At 35.6% G+C, this 15,566-nt stretch overlaps 1 protein-coding gene across 2 annotated transcripts in view; it reads left to right on the top strand.

The window, feature by feature from the left end:
* Positions 1-15,566, top strand: part of DCUN1D5 (defective in cullin neddylation 1 domain containing 5) — a 72,635-nt gene that overhangs the window by 9,178 nt on the left and 47,891 nt on the right. For both annotated transcript variants that reach the window (XM_037029717.1, XM_037029719.1), the window contains exon 2: positions 13,025-13,084. The gene's annotated coding sequence lies outside the window, so the exon portion shown is untranslated. The remainder of the gene's footprint in view (positions 1-13,024; positions 13,085-15,566) is intronic.

Below are 15,566 nucleotides of genomic sequence, written 5' to 3'. Positions count from 1 at the left end.
TTCAGTTTCATTAGGTGTAATCTGTCTGTTCAGATTCTCTAATTCTTTCTGATTTATTTTTGGAGGGTTGTATGTTTCAAGGAATTTACCAATTTCATCTAGGTTGTCCAGTTTGTTGGCATATAATTGTTCATTATATTTTCTTTGTATTTTTTTTGGTGTCAGTTGTTATTTCTCTTTGTTTCTGGTTTTATTTATTTGGGTCCTCTCTTTTTTTCTTGATTAGTTTGGTTAAAGGTTTGTCAATCTTGTTTACCTTTTCAAAGAACCAGCTCTTGGATTCACTGATGTTTTGTATCTTTTTTTTTTAGATTCTATTTTGTTTATTTCTGCCCTGATCTTTGTTATTTCCTTCATCCTACTCAATTTTGGCTTTGTTCGTTGTTACTTTTCAAGTTCCTTTAAGTGTGGAGTTTATTTGAGCTTTTTTGTTTGTTTGGATAGGCCTGTAATGCTATAAATTTCCCTCTTAGGATTGCCGTCCCAAAGACCCACGATTTTGCAATTGTGTCCTCATTTTCACTTTTTCCAAGCTATCTTTTGATTTCTTCCTTGATCTCATTGTTGACACATTCATTGTTTAATAACATATTGTTTAGCTTTGATGTCTTTGTGTGTTTTTCAGTGTTCTTGTGAGTGCTTAGTATTTTCATAGTATTGTGGTCACAGAAAATGCTTGATATGATTTCAGTCTTCTTAAATTTATTGAGACTTGCTTTGTGTCCTAACATGTGGTCTACCCTAGAAAATGTTCCATGTGCACTTGAAAAGTCCGCTGCTTTGGGGTTTAATGCTCTGAAAATATCAATTAAATCCATTTGAGCTAGTGTGTCATTTAAGGCTGCTGTCTCCTTGTTGATTTTCTGCCAGGAAGATCTATCCAGTGAAGTCAATGGGTGTTAAAATCCCCAACTATGACTGTATTTCTGTCCGTCTCTCCCTTTATGTCCATCAATATTTGCTTTACATATTTAGGTGCTCCTATGTTGGATGTGTAAGGTTTACTAGGGCTATATATCCTCTTGGATTTTTCCCTTTGTCATTATATAGTGCAGTGGTGTTGAACCTTTTGGCGTCTCTGGCCCTCACTGGAAGAAGAGTTGTCCTGGGCCACACATTAAATATACAAACACTAATGAAAACTGATGAATAAAAAAAGTTTTAAGTAAATTTATGATTTTGTGTTGGACCACATTCATAGCCATCCTGGGTTGTATGCAGCCTGTGGGCCGTGGGTTGGATACCCCTGATAGTGTCCTTGTTTGTCTCTTACTGTAGCCTTGGTTGTGAAGCCTACTTTGTTGGATAAAAGTAGTGCTACCCCAGCTTTTTTCTCTTTTCCAGTTGTGTGAAATATCTTTTTCCATTGCTTTACTTTTAGTCTGTGTGTATCTTTCTATCTCAGATGGCTGCCTTGGTGGCAGCATATATATAGGTCTTATTTCCTTATACATTCAGCTACCCTCTGTCTTTTGTTCAGTGCATTTAAGCCATCTATATTTAAGGTGATTATTCATAGATGTGTATGTAGTGCCATTTTAATGTTAGACTGTTTTTCCTCTGCTTTTTTTCACTTCTTAAAGCAAGCCCTTGAACACTTATTGTAGTACTGGTTTGGTGTTAACAAACTCCTTTAGGTTTTTCTTGTCTGGGAAGCTCCTTATTTCTCTTTCAGTTTTAAATGATAGCCTTGCAGGGTGATGTAGCCTTGGTTGTAGGTCCTTGCTTTTCATCACCTTAAGGATTTCACACCACTCCTTAAAATTTTTGTTGAGTAGTCAGATGCCAATCTAATTGGTGCTCCCTTGTCCATAAATCCCTGCTTTTCTCTTGTGGCTTTTAGGATTCTCTCTTTGTCTTTAAACCTCGTCATTTTAATTATGATATGTCTCATCATAAACCTCTTTAGGTTCAACTTGTTTGGGACTCTCTAAACTCTAAGACTTGTATGACTTTTTCCTTCACTAGAAGCTATTTCTTCAAATAGGTTCCCCAACCCTTGCTCACTCTTTTCTCCTTCTGGTTTTCCTATGATGTGGATATTATTCTGCTTCAAGTTGTCCAAAACGTGTCTTAGCTCTCCTCATTTTTAAAAATTTTTTTCCTTTTGCTGCTCTGCCTGGGTGGTTTTATCTACCTTGTTTTCCAAAACACTCATCCTGTCCTCATCTTCATCTAAACTACTGTTTATTCCCTCCAGTGAATTATTTGTTTCAGGTATTGCCTTTTTTATTTCTCACTGGTCCTTTTTTATGGTTTCTATGTCTTTTTTCATGCTGTTGAGTATCCTTAATTATTACTCTAAATTCTCTTATCTGATAAAGTGCTTGCCTCTATTTCATCTAGTTCCTCTGGAAAAATCACTTTTTCATTCATTGAGGGTTTGCTTCTTTGTCTTTCCATTTTGGTTGCTTTGTATTTTCCACCTTAGTTAAACTAATCAATTACTAAATGGACAGTGTCTTGAACTCCACTCTGCACAGCCTCCACCCTGCCAGTTGTGCTGGGGAGGTTCAGTGGGCTAGAAATCCCCTTGATGTCCGCTTTTCTGATCTCTGCCCAGCTGCACTCAGTGGGAGCAAACCACGTCCTAAGTCCTTTACTTTTGCTGGCAAGGCAGATGCTGCAGGGGCCCTGGCCAGCAAGCCTCAGCTCCCCTTTTAAAAAGTGTCTCCAGGCACTCCCACCGCAGCACTGAGTCACTGTCCAGCTTTCCGTACACATCACCTCTCTGAAAAGCCAAGAGTTTCTCACAGTCACAGCTGGTGTGGTCTACCTCCTTTGCCCGACCTAGGTAAAGATAGAATCCCTGTCGCTCTGGAATTGTCCCAGTTGTCATTTGCTGCTGCAGCTGTGGGTGTACTGCTTGCTGTGCATGTGTGTAGCCTGTATCCCCCAACTTTGTGTATCTAAGTCATGCCCAGCTGGAGTCTGGGGGTTCTGTGGGAAGGGAGGGAGCTGCAAAGCTGTGATTTCCGAGCAGGCTCTCTGCAGCTGCAGGCACCATGCATGGAGTATTTCCCCTTTAACCTATAAATCTCCTTTTCGCCCATTGTGAAGCATCTTCTGTACTCCTTAGTGTCCAAACTTCTTCTCAGCTAAGATTCTGTTGAATGCTCAGTTTATTTTTTGGAAGGTGAGCCAAGTATCCAAGTTGGCAGCAAGAGCAAGTGGACTCAGTTTCCAGCTACTTGGCCGCTATCTTTCTGAATCTAGTCATCTTTTTAATGCATTTTTCCATGGATGTGATCACATGGTAGATCCACTTATATAAATTCCATCTCTTTTTTCACATATAACATGAGCATTTTGCTTATTATATGTAACTTTATGAAACATTTTTAATAGTTACAGTGTTCTACCTTACAGATGAATCTTATTTTACTTAGTAATTATTCTTATTATTGAACACTATATAGTTGATAATGTTGACTTAGAGTAAATAATTTGCAGTGAATAACTTTTTTAATCCTCACCTAAGACTATATGTATTGATTCCAGAAAGCAACAGAGACAGAAACAGAGACAGAGACAGAGAAAAATAAACACTGATGTGAGAGAAACATCAATTGGTTGCCTCCCACTCCTACCAGGGTTCAAACCTGAAACCTAGGTATGTTCCCTGACTGGGAATCGAATCCGTGGCCTTTTTGGTTTACAGGGTGCTGCTCCAACCAGCTGAGCCACATGGGCCAGTACTGTAGTGAATAATTGTTGCGTATGTTACTCTTTGCATTTTTAATTTTTTTAGGAAGGAAGAATTGAGGTTAAATTCCTAGGAGGGAAGTTGCCAAGTGAGAAGGTTATTTATATATTAAAGAGTCATATGTTTCTATTTTTATTTTTAATTTTTTTAAATTATTTTTTGTTTAATTGTCTGCAGTGGTGGGGGAAGTCATATATTTTTAATCAAATTTATCATGTTTATTGAGAAATTTTAAAGTAATATAAATGAAATGAATTACCTATAGTATGACTACCCAGTGATAACTGTCATTAGTTATTTTCAGACCTTTTCTATGACAGATAATTGAATTTTCCTCAGTATGATTCCTCTCTATTACTTAGCTAAAGAACACGTAAACATGTGGTCCATGGGATCCTAAAGATATTTCACAGAGGTTCTGAAAATTACCTGATTAAAATGGCACCTAGGTGCTGGCTATTTACTTATCCTTAAGAGAACATGGAATGCAATAGTGATACCAAGAATATTCTGAACACTGATTTTTTTCACTGAAAAGTGAAATGTGTGAAAAAGCGAAAAGGGTAGAAAGAAGAAATAGAGTATATTATACCCTAAATTGCATTATTTATTGAAAAAGAGAACTTATTTTTAATACAATTCGGTTTTATATTTTGCTTAAAAATTTTAAGATTCTTCTTAGTAGTCTTGGTATTAATCTTGTGCTGTGAAGTAGGCTAGATTTCAAAAGCAGCTGTACTATGTGTAACAGAAGGACTTGCTACCAAATAATTTATTTGCCAGTATGTGTATCTGGCCTTGTTTATGATCTTTGTGAGTGTTGAAATAAAAATAAGAGGGACAGTGTAGAAGTAGTGTGTTAGTAGTAACACTGAACCAGATATTACCTGAGACAGCAAACACACGTTAATTTCTTCTGATTGGTTACTAGAAGAATAGCTCTTATTATGTGACTTCCTTATAAAGTTCCTCGAAGTCACTTTTGTATGTGTAGTTTCTTTAAGTGTATGAGATTATTATTTTTCTGAGAAGCAATATTTTTCTAAAGTTATCAAAAGGTAGCATTGCCACTAAATTAACATTTTGAAAAATGAAAATATTCCTTTTATCCATCAGCTACCACTATTTCTGCTCTTACATGTAATCCCTGATCTTATGTTCAAATTTGTATTTTACATAGCTGTTACTTTTATATGTATCATTTTTTTTACTTAACATTATTGAAAACCTATGTACATAGGCTTAATTAATATTTAAATCTTATATCAACTTTTATAGAGAATTTAGAAAATACAATGAAAATGACTAATATTTCACAGACGGAGAAGTTAGTGCATTGATAAATATAATTCCATTTTCATTTTTCTTTTTTCTTCTTGGAAAAGTATTCATGCTCATTGAAGTAAAATTGAACAGAAAATTAATAATGTAAAAAAGTTTATGATGTTTTTGCACCTACTGATAACGTTCCATTATGTTTCTATCTGGTTATTCCTAGTATTTTTCCTTGTGTTGGGACTGCACTGATATCAATTTTTAATTTAGTATTTTAGTCTAAGAACTCTAAATTATTAAAAGGAACCATTTTAGTAGCTGTATTGCTACAGTACAATAGTCATACTGTAATATGATTATTACAGGAGCTGTAATAGTCATAATATAAAATTACCATAATTCATGTACTTATTTCCCTAATACTTTCTATTTTTAATGTTATAAATAATACTTTATTGTATGTATTTACACATAAATATTTATCATTTCAGATTATTTCCTTGAAATAATTTCTCAGAAGTAGAATTTTTGGGATAAATGGGATGAATGGTTTTTAAGGTTCTTAGTGATGTCAAATTACCTCCTAGAAAAGTTATAGCGTTTATATTCCTAGGAGCAGCATATAAAAGTTGTTATCTCAGTGAGCCTTAGCTCACAAGGGTGTTTATTTTTTAATCTTTATCAATATAGTAAATGAAAATGGCATCTTCTGAGATATAATTGACATATTAGGTATTTTGTTGTTTTTAATTCACATTTTCCTATTTCTGTGGTTAGAATATTCAGTATTGCTACTTTTCGTGGGATATAGTTTGATAGTAATTTTTCTGGAGTATTCAATACACCCTCCAAAGTTGTATAAGAAACTTTCCTTTTGAACTCTCACTGAGGAATATTAATTTTTCTATTTCCAATAAATTCACTGAAGGTTATTTTAAATGTATTCATAACTGGGAATTAGAGAGTAGAATAATTTAGATAAACAACAACAAAGGGATCCTTCAGTTTATAGACTCCTTTGCTTCACTGTTACTACCATTCAGGTTTCATCTTAGGTACTGTGTTCGGAACTAAGTAGAGAAGAGATGCAGAGGGTAAGTTCCCAGAAATTTAAGTTCATAGTTAACTTCAAAATGAACTATTGTAATACAATTATTTTCTAAGTTGGGACTTTTGTACACCATTGGGGAAATCCCCAAATGCAGATCTTTGGTTGATGAAAACTGTTTTCTATAATGTGCTCTGTTTGTTCTAAAAAAACTATAAAGTTCTTTGAGGGTAGGAATCAGATCTCATTTTTGTATCCTGGGCATAATTCTGGGCATGCAGTAGGTGCTCAGTAAATGTTTGAATAATAGGCTGTTTGAAATAATGAAAAATTTGAATTTTAGTTAGAAGACCTGCAGTTATTTCCCAATTAATTCACTTGGGCTGTAGAACCTTTTGTTAATTATATAGTATCTTTGAAACTCATTTTCATCAACTCATGGGGCTACTGCTTATTCCATTTACTATACAAAGTTGAGAAGTAAATGACAAAACTTTTTATTAAAATATGTTGAAGTATTTTGTTAAATAGTGCTGTGCAGTTGTGAAGGTCATCATCATCATTATATTTTGGAGAAATACTTGGTAAAGAATCCCATTGTTAAGAAGTTACCTAGAAGAGTATGGTAAAGAGCTGATCACCCAAAATCCAGTTTCCTTTTCTTCATGAACCTACAACTGGACTCTTTCTTGGCCTCTCTGGCATTAGGTACGGTCACATGACTGAGTTCTAACTAATGGAGAAAACAGAAATAATTGTGCTATGAAAACCTCATATGAGGGATCCTCCGAGATTTTATCCTCTGTCTAGAGTGGAGACAATGTTCAGGGGAACCAGGGAAGCTCCCCGTTAGAGGCAGTAGGCCCTTTCATCTCTTGTATGCCTTCATGGAGGAGGGCCACCTTCTAGCTTTTCGCCCATTCAGTTTTGCTGCAGAGCATGAAATAAACTGTCATGTTTGAATAATTACTTTTGGGGTCTTCTTGTTACTCCTCCTATTATAAGCAAGAAGCATGCTAATACATGTTCCATTTTTTCTTTAGTCTTTTACCTTTTCCCAATGTTATAGCAGCCATAAACGAGGAGTAAAGGTATGAACACACAGACGTATGGTACATATATCTGTGAATCAAGAGAAAATTGAGGAGAGAATTAGATAATTTATATTTTTTTCACTTTTTTAATTATTTGAGGCCGTGCTTCTAAAAGCATATAAAAGAGGTAATACCTCTTGGTAATACCTTGCTTTAATTGGTATTTAGTGTCCAGATTTTTTCTTTATCATTAAATATGATACTCTGTATACAAAGGAGGATACAAAAAACCCTGAGCTTATTTATAAAAAGTCATGTATTCTTACATATTTAAACTTCAGTCACCTTCAAAGTACTCTCTATTTGATGCAGTACACAGTTTTTGAGCTCATCAATTTTGATGCCTTTTAATGCTTCTGCGGTTTTTTGTTTCATCTCTTCCACATGGCAAAATGTGTCCCTATCTGGGGAAACAAAAAAAGTTCCTTGGGATGAGGGTGGGACATAGGAGTCATGCCATTTTTGGTGAGAAACTGCTGAACACTCAGTGTGGTGTGGGCAGGTGTGTTTCAAGAAATAGGCAGATGCATTGAAAGAGTCTTCAAAAAAATTAACTGAAGCTGAACACAGCCTCTAACAACAGCACCAGCTGGTACGCTGATACAGATGGGTTCCTAGAACATTCACTTAGTGGGGGAAGCCTGTACTAACGGGGTCCCACTGTCTAGAAGGTAATTCTGGGGTTTTTGGGTCCCCCCTCATTTATATATAATAAAAAAATTTCTTAGTCATGCTGCAATCTTAAAAACTGTAATTCTTTCCACTCCAATTTTTTTTTCTATTTGTACCACATTTTGCCTGGTATAATGTGTACTTTTTTGCCCAGATTTTCGAGGGAGAAATAAATAAAGATGCGCATTATAGGTGGGAATAATAATGGGCATAACAATCCCATGTATAATGTGCACAAAAACGGGGTTGCTCATTACATATGGGAGTGCAGTGTCTATGACAAAATACAGTAGGTGGGTTGAGCCATTTTGTTTTTAAAGTTTTTTGTTCAGCAGGGGTTAGTGGTACACAGTCCAGAAATTGTAGAGCGACACGTTTTCTTCAAAATATGTTTACGTTATCTTCTTAAGGAATATTGAGGAGATTCAAGTATACACTTATTTTTTTGTCTGTTAACTTTTAGTTAAAAAGATAATACTGTGTTGTATTCTCTTTTCGAGGAAAGTTTAGCACTTCTTACTTTCCAGAATATTTTGATTTTAGAAGCAAAACACTAGCAAACATAATCAAAATAGCTATCACAAAAACCTGTGCACTTTACTGCCTAGCTAAGAAGGTATCATCACTTTTCTTTTTAGGCAAAAAATTAATTTTACATATTATGTTTGGTAATCTTACTTCTTTGGGAACTTGAGTTCTTCTGTGAGTTACAGTTAATTCAAATGAAGGAACAAGCTGTGACAGCAAATTTGTAATAGGGATAAATAAGAAATAAAACTTACAGTAGAGATAATAGCAAAGGACAGAGTAGCAGTAAGGAAAGAAGAAAAAACTAACTGTATAAAGAGGAGTCTGAAGGAATTGACAAGCTGAGTCCTATTTTGTTGGATACCTCATAAGAGTCTTAAACTATTATAATACATAGAATAATTAATATTAAAAATTACCCTGAAACAACATAAAACTAAATTGTGTTCAGAATATGTGTATAGAATATGAAATACATTTTAGAGTTTCTTCAGAACTTATTATAATTAAGTTTGGGTGCTGTTTAATCATCTGAAAATCTTATTTAAATCAGAATGGCATATTTTCCAAACAAACATCTACTATTTTCTTCAAATTAGGAGTTTTTGGTTGCATGAAAAAAAGTATATGATTGTTGATTTCTGATTACTTATTCACCTTGAAATGTAGTTCCTTCAAATTACTAACTTAGGAATGGTTTGAGTTCCCATCTAGTTATGACAGGAACAGGCCATATTTTTAAAAATTAGATTTTTTAAAGAAAGTCAAAATTTAGTGTAATTACTAACATTTGAGCTTTTGCTCTTTGATTTTGAAAACATTTAACTCAATTGGGTCTTTTTGTATAGAAGGATTTTAATACTTTGTATTTAGCTTTTTATCAGAAGGGTCTGTAATCTTTGGAACATATCACTTGCTTTTCAAAATCTACTGCAGTGTCGCCCTGGCTGGTGTAGCTCAGTGGATTGAGTGCAGGCCTGCGAACCACACTATCGCGGTTCCATTCCCAGTCAGGGCACATGCCTGCGTTGCAGGCCAGTTCCCAGCAGGGGGTGCACAAGAGGCAACCATACATCGATGTTTCTCTCCTTCTCTCCTTCCTTTCCTCTCTAAAGATAAATAAATAAAAATCTTTAAAAAAAATCCACTTCAGTGTCTTAAACAGATGTTCCAGAAATATCTGTGGAATAAATGAGTATTGAATTTAAACTAGTTATCATGGTTGTCATCGGAACCTTGAGGGAACGTCTCAGATGTCACTTATTAAAAAGATTGTAACTGGAAAATGTTAACCATTACACACTGACTTACACACTGACTTGATTTATTTGTTTACGGGATCCATTTGGTGGTAAAATTGTAGCTAAAGCTCAGCTGGATGCAGTGAACCTTGAGCAAATCTCGTGAGAAGTACAACACAGAAAATGTTGGGCCATCCTCACTTCATTAGGCTTTGTCAGATATGACTTACAACTCTCCATGCTTCTCACATTTAGTTTTCTATTTTGCATTATTATTTTTCTCTTTCATGTTAATTTTTTCAGTGTATAAAAAAGGATAATGTCATACTTTTCTTAAGTTGCATACATCCATCTTTCTATATTTAAATAAAAAAATTAGGAAAGTAAAATCTACTACAGTAGCTTAATTTCAAGTTGTCTCTCAGATTGTAAGTTATTTATTTAAAAAGCTGACAGTTGTGTATTTGTGAAACTATGCTCAAACCTGCTGGGTTAGGATGGTGGTACCATTAATGAGGACATGGGAGTTTTTCTTATTCAAAAAGTACAGTGTTACTGTTTTGTGAAATACAAAGGCCCAAAATAGTATATTACCTAGTGATATACTTTGTAATACCCTGAGCTAAATCATATATTTTATTTGGGTGGTTTTATCAGGTAAAGTAATTGAATCATTTTTTAAAAGCAACTTTATTAAGATATAATTTTTATAAAATGAAACCGAACCCATTTTAAGTGTAAGTTATGTATTTTTAAAAGAAGATTTTCTCAGATTTATAGAGAGTAATTCATGTTTAGGAATAATAATGTAATACTAAATGCTTGTAATGTAGAATTTTTTGTATTGAAAAACTAGTTTTTGAATTTCCTAATGTTGGCTTCCTGTCAAGATGGTGAGACATGACTCACCTGTTTGCACAACCACATCAAAATTACAACTAAAATATAGAATAACCATCACCCAGAAACATCAGAAATTGCGTTGAATGGAAGTCTGACAGCTATGGAATTAAAGAAACCACATTCATCCAGACTGGTAGGAGGGATGCACATGTTGAATGGGCTTGTCCCACACCCACATATGGTAAATAAAAATTTGGGATATTTCAGGAACAAGGAGCCCTATACCAGGACCTGAGGGTTCCAGTGCCAGGAGGATAAGTAAGTCCCCACAACTTCTGGCTGCAAAAACCAGTGGAGATTGAGTTGGTCGAAGAAATTTTTGAAGCCCCAAGCAGTTCCTCTTAAAAATCCCACACATGGACTCACCTACTCATACTCACTCCCTCTGATCTCTAATGTGGGGGTGGCAGCTTGAAGGTCACCAGTGGCATACTGGGAGAGGCTGAAGTGTCTGACATCAGGGCAAGCAGAGGCCCTCCACCATAGAGCCACTGAGCCTGCAGGCTGGTACTATGTTGGAGACTCCATCAACCTGGCTAACGCTGTTTGAGCTGCCTTAGAGATCCCCCAACCTGCTTTTCCATATGAATAACTGGTCTTGGTTTATGCTTCACAGCTTTCTAAATCCTATCAAAGAAGCAACAGCTGTCCTCAATGAGCCCTAAACCAGGCAATAGTAGCAGCCAGATTAGTTTCACAGTTTGGCTTCCCCTGGGAATCTCCTAGCTCAGCATAAGTAGCAGCCTTCTCAGGTTGCTTTATAGTTTAGGAAGGGTGGCCCCGGGCAAAACACAAGTGCGGGCTGACCTTGGCCTGCACCACCCAGGAACCCTTACAGCCAGCACACCCAGGGGACAGCTACAAACCACTTTGGAGCACCACCACCCTGCCCCCTGAACACAGCTGATTCTCCATGGAGGGCGGAGGTTGGTGGTCAATGGTCACAGCCAGTTCTTGCAGCTACTGGTCTGGGTAAATTCCTCCCATTAACCTGCCAACAGCAGCCAAGGCCCAACTTGGTGCTGAGCAGATTTTTAAATTTTCAGAAAATTTGCAAGTTGATTAAATCATGTTAGTACCTCAAAATTGGTGGTGGTAGTATATATGCTTCTGTAGTATATATACCACAGAAGTCGGTGTACAAGTGAGGGTCTTTTTCTACCCCTCAGAGACCTAGTACTAGTACCACTGTGGGCACAGTGCCATTGGGGTTTAAGAAAATATTAGAACTGCTGATTATATTTATTTTTTAGATTTATCTCCTTGTGTGCATTTTTAATGTTTATAACATATTTATACCATGGCAGAAGTGTGTATACATGTACAGGTATAAGTACATACATATCTGTATTTGGCTAAACAACATTTTATTGATATAAATTTGCAATTAAAGGTGTGGGGATTATTAGCATTACCATTAGCTAAAAATGAGAGACTATCGGGTGTCACTCAAAACAATTCCTGAAGTTCTAAAATTATAGAGGATCTCTTTGGTCAATTTTATACCAGAATATTTCTCTCATTAAGCTTTTTAAAAAAAAGTTATAAAGAGGATAGTCAAAAGAAAATAATCACATTCTTAGAAGTCTCTGATGAACCATAAGCTAAACTCAGATGACAATTACCAAGCTTCACATGATAATTCTGTTTATTTGAACTAAATAATAAGTTAAGTGATTTACTGTTTGACTTGTTTAGACCCAACATGTAGGTCGCTCTTAGTTCCGTGGTCTGATAGGGAAGTTCTACCCCTGCATGCGAGGGCAGATTTACGTTAGCCTTTCAGTACATAGTAACTCCATCTGATGTTAGTAGCATGTCCCACATATAAAATGATAAGAGTGTTACAGAGAAGTAATCTAAAATTTACTCTTTTTGAATAGTATAAATTCATTTCCTTTCGGTTCAGCATAGTTTGAAAAATCAAGCTTATGAAAATGACGGGCTTCCTTTCTGAACCTGGGAAAGCTCATTTAAATAAAAGTATGTAGCAGTGGAGTTATGAAGAAGCTTTTGAACAATGTTTTAAAATAATAATTCTATGTTACAATTATAATAGGAAAAATCACGTTGTGCCATATTAGCTAGGCTACAGGCCAAATAAACTGAGCTGTATTTTATTATCCTTTCTTAATCATACCATGTAAACAAGCCTAAAAAAGTTACTGAGGAGGTGGTAAAAGTTGATCTTCAAAACTCCTGTGACCTATATTAGTATTTTTGAAACTGAAATGTGCATAATAATCACCTGGGGATTTTGTTACATGCCAATTCTATGTCACTGGGTCTAGGATGGAGGCTGAGACCCTACATCTCTGACAGGCCCCCGGGGCAGTGTTGCTGCTGCCGGTCCATGGACACCCTTGAGAGAGCAAGGCTCTGGGTTTTTCACCAGAGTGTTAGCATCAGGATATTGTGTCTTTTAAACTTGGCCGGCTTCTGAATTGTTCATACCTTTGACACTTTGATTAGTTGTTTTAAAATAAGTAACTCAATAGGATGTTGTAATAAATTGAAATTCTTTCCTGTCAGACTAATATGGAGTTTTTATCAATAGGTAATGGAGACCAAAAATATGTTGTACTTTGTGAGGATGTCAGAAATGGAGAAATTTTTGGTAAGCACCTTTCTTTAATTTTTTAAAATTTGAAAACATCACTAATCTTCATGACTGGAGTTTTTTCTGTTCTTCTGCATGTTTAAGAGTTGGTTGCTTGAATTTAAATATTTTTAAGGATTAGAATGTAATAAAATATCCAGTAAGCTAAAAATGTGGAGTATAATTTATTCTCTTATATTTATGATATTAAAGGTACAGGTTAATTTTCTCACGTGTGTAAAGAGTTTGACGAATTGAAGATCGTGAGAAACTTTCAGTCATATTTCAAGGGAGATTTTATCTTTTTTGAAAAATTTATTTAATTGTTGTTCAAGTACAGTTTTCTGTCTTTTACTCCCATCCCAGCCCCCCCCGCCAGTGCTCCCCACCTCCCTCCCATTTCCACCCCCCTTAGTTTTTGTCCATGTGTCCTTTATACTAGTTCCTGTAAATCCTTCCCCTTTTCCCCTCCGCTCTCCCCTCTGGTCACTGTCAGCCTGTTCTCTATTTCAGTGTCTTTGGTTATATTTTGCTTGCTTGTTTGTTTTGTTGTCTATTCTTTTATCTTGTTACCCACCTTTTTAACAAATATTTATTGAGCTCTTATTATGTCCAGGCATTGTACTATGTATAAAGGATACAGTGGTAACCCGGATAACACAATCCCTGCCATTGTGGACCTTAAACAGTGTAGTAAGCCCTTAACTCCAGCTGTGAGACCTTGGCCAAGTCACTGTACTTTTCTGGGGCTCTTAACTCCTTTATCTCAAATAAGAAAGTATTTGAGTAGTTGGTTTCTCTGATTCATTGCAACCCTTAAATATTACACATATTTTATTAGTTCTGGCTTTCATCTATTTTATTTTTACTCTGTGGAGCAAGAGTAGTAGGTAGTCTAGGTAGTCTAAATATTTTTTTAACCTAAATTGAAGTCCAAAATTGTTTTTAAACAGCTTTATTGAGGAATAGTTTACATGCAAAAAAATTGCACATATTTTAGTGTGTAAAATTTAATAAATTTTATATATGTAAAAGAAGCCATCACCACAATCAACATACCCGTCACTCTCAAAAGTTCCGCTGTGCCCTTTGTAATCCGTCTTGTCCCTTCTCACCACCATGCAATCATTGATCTGTTTTCTTTCTCTGTTTGTGTCTTCTAGACTAGTTTGTCTTCTAGATAAGTTTGTGTCTTCCAGAGTTTTATGTAAATGTAATCTTGTACTATGTGCTCTTTTTCTGGTTTCTTTCTCTAAGTATAATTATTTTAAGATTCATCCACTTTTTTAATGTATTTTAGAAGGTCATTTTTTGTTATTAGTAAATCCCATGATATGAATGTACCCCACTTTGTTTATTCGTTCATGTATTGATAGACATTTGGCTTGGTTTCAGTTTTTGGTTATTGCACACGAGTTGCAGCAGATATCCATATACAGGTCTTTAATTTATAGTCTACCTTCAAGTAATATTTAGTACTTCATATATAGTATAAGAGCCTCAGAATAGCATACTTCTATTTAACTTTCTGGTCTTTATGTTCTTGTCAAATATTTTTCATATACCTATTTTATAAAACACAAAGTACAGTATTGTTATTTTTGTCTAAAAAGTCAATTATGTTTTAAAGAGATTTCAATATTTTTAAAAAACCTTGTATGTTTAGCAGAAGTTTACTGATCTCTTTTTCTACAATGTCTAATTTGCCATTAATCTCATCCAGTTTATTTTTCATCTCAGACATTGTTATTTTCAGGTGTATAAACTTGACTAGGGCCTTTTTTTACAAAAAACATCTTCTATGTCTTTAGTTAGCACTTTGAACATACAGAGCACAGTTTTAACTACTTTTAATTTCCATGTCTCCTATCTGGCATCTCTGTTATTTCTGGATCAGTTTTAAATGGTTGATATTTCTTCTCAGTTTTGGTTGTATTTGCCTGTTTTTTCCCCCATGCCCGCTAGTCTTTTGTTGGATGGTAGACATTGTCAGTTTTCCCTTCTTGGTTGCCATATATTTTTGTATTTTATAGCTCATCTTGATCTTTGTTGTGGGGTGTAGTTATTTGGAAAGTTTGATCCATTTGGGTCTTCTTTGGTGATTGGACAGTGCTTAGTCTAGGTCTGACTGTTTCACACTTTGGAGCCCTTTCCCCACTGCCTAATGAATTCTGTCTAGGTTTTGTTTTTGCCTAACCTGGCCAGTAGGAACAGGCACTGTTCCTGGTACCCAGCACTGTTCTATCTAATCTGCTCAGCTGGTTTTTTGTTTGGCCTTGGGTAGTTTTCCCACACACATGTACAAATCAGTACACTTCTGAAGCTGAAGGGGGACGGTCTACAGATCTCCAGTGTTCTTTCTGTGTGTGGACCTGTCTTCTCTGATACTCTGTTTTGTAGCCTCTATTCGCCTTGTTATTTCTAGAGTCTCAGCTCTGTCTCTGGGCTCGGCCTGGCTTCCCCCTCAGGGGGAAAAGTATGTTTTGGCCTCCATACTTTC

The sequence above is a fragment of the Sturnira hondurensis genome, unplaced genomic scaffold (assembly GCF_014824575.4).
Source record: "Sturnira hondurensis isolate 20B ecotype Veracruz unplaced genomic scaffold, ASM1482457v3 Scaffold0020489, whole genome shotgun sequence".
Classification (NCBI taxonomy): domain Eukaryota; kingdom Metazoa; phylum Chordata; class Mammalia; order Chiroptera; family Phyllostomidae; genus Sturnira; species Sturnira hondurensis.
The sequence above is the reverse complement of the archived record's forward strand: the minus strand, read 5'-3'. Positions and strand labels throughout refer to the sequence as shown.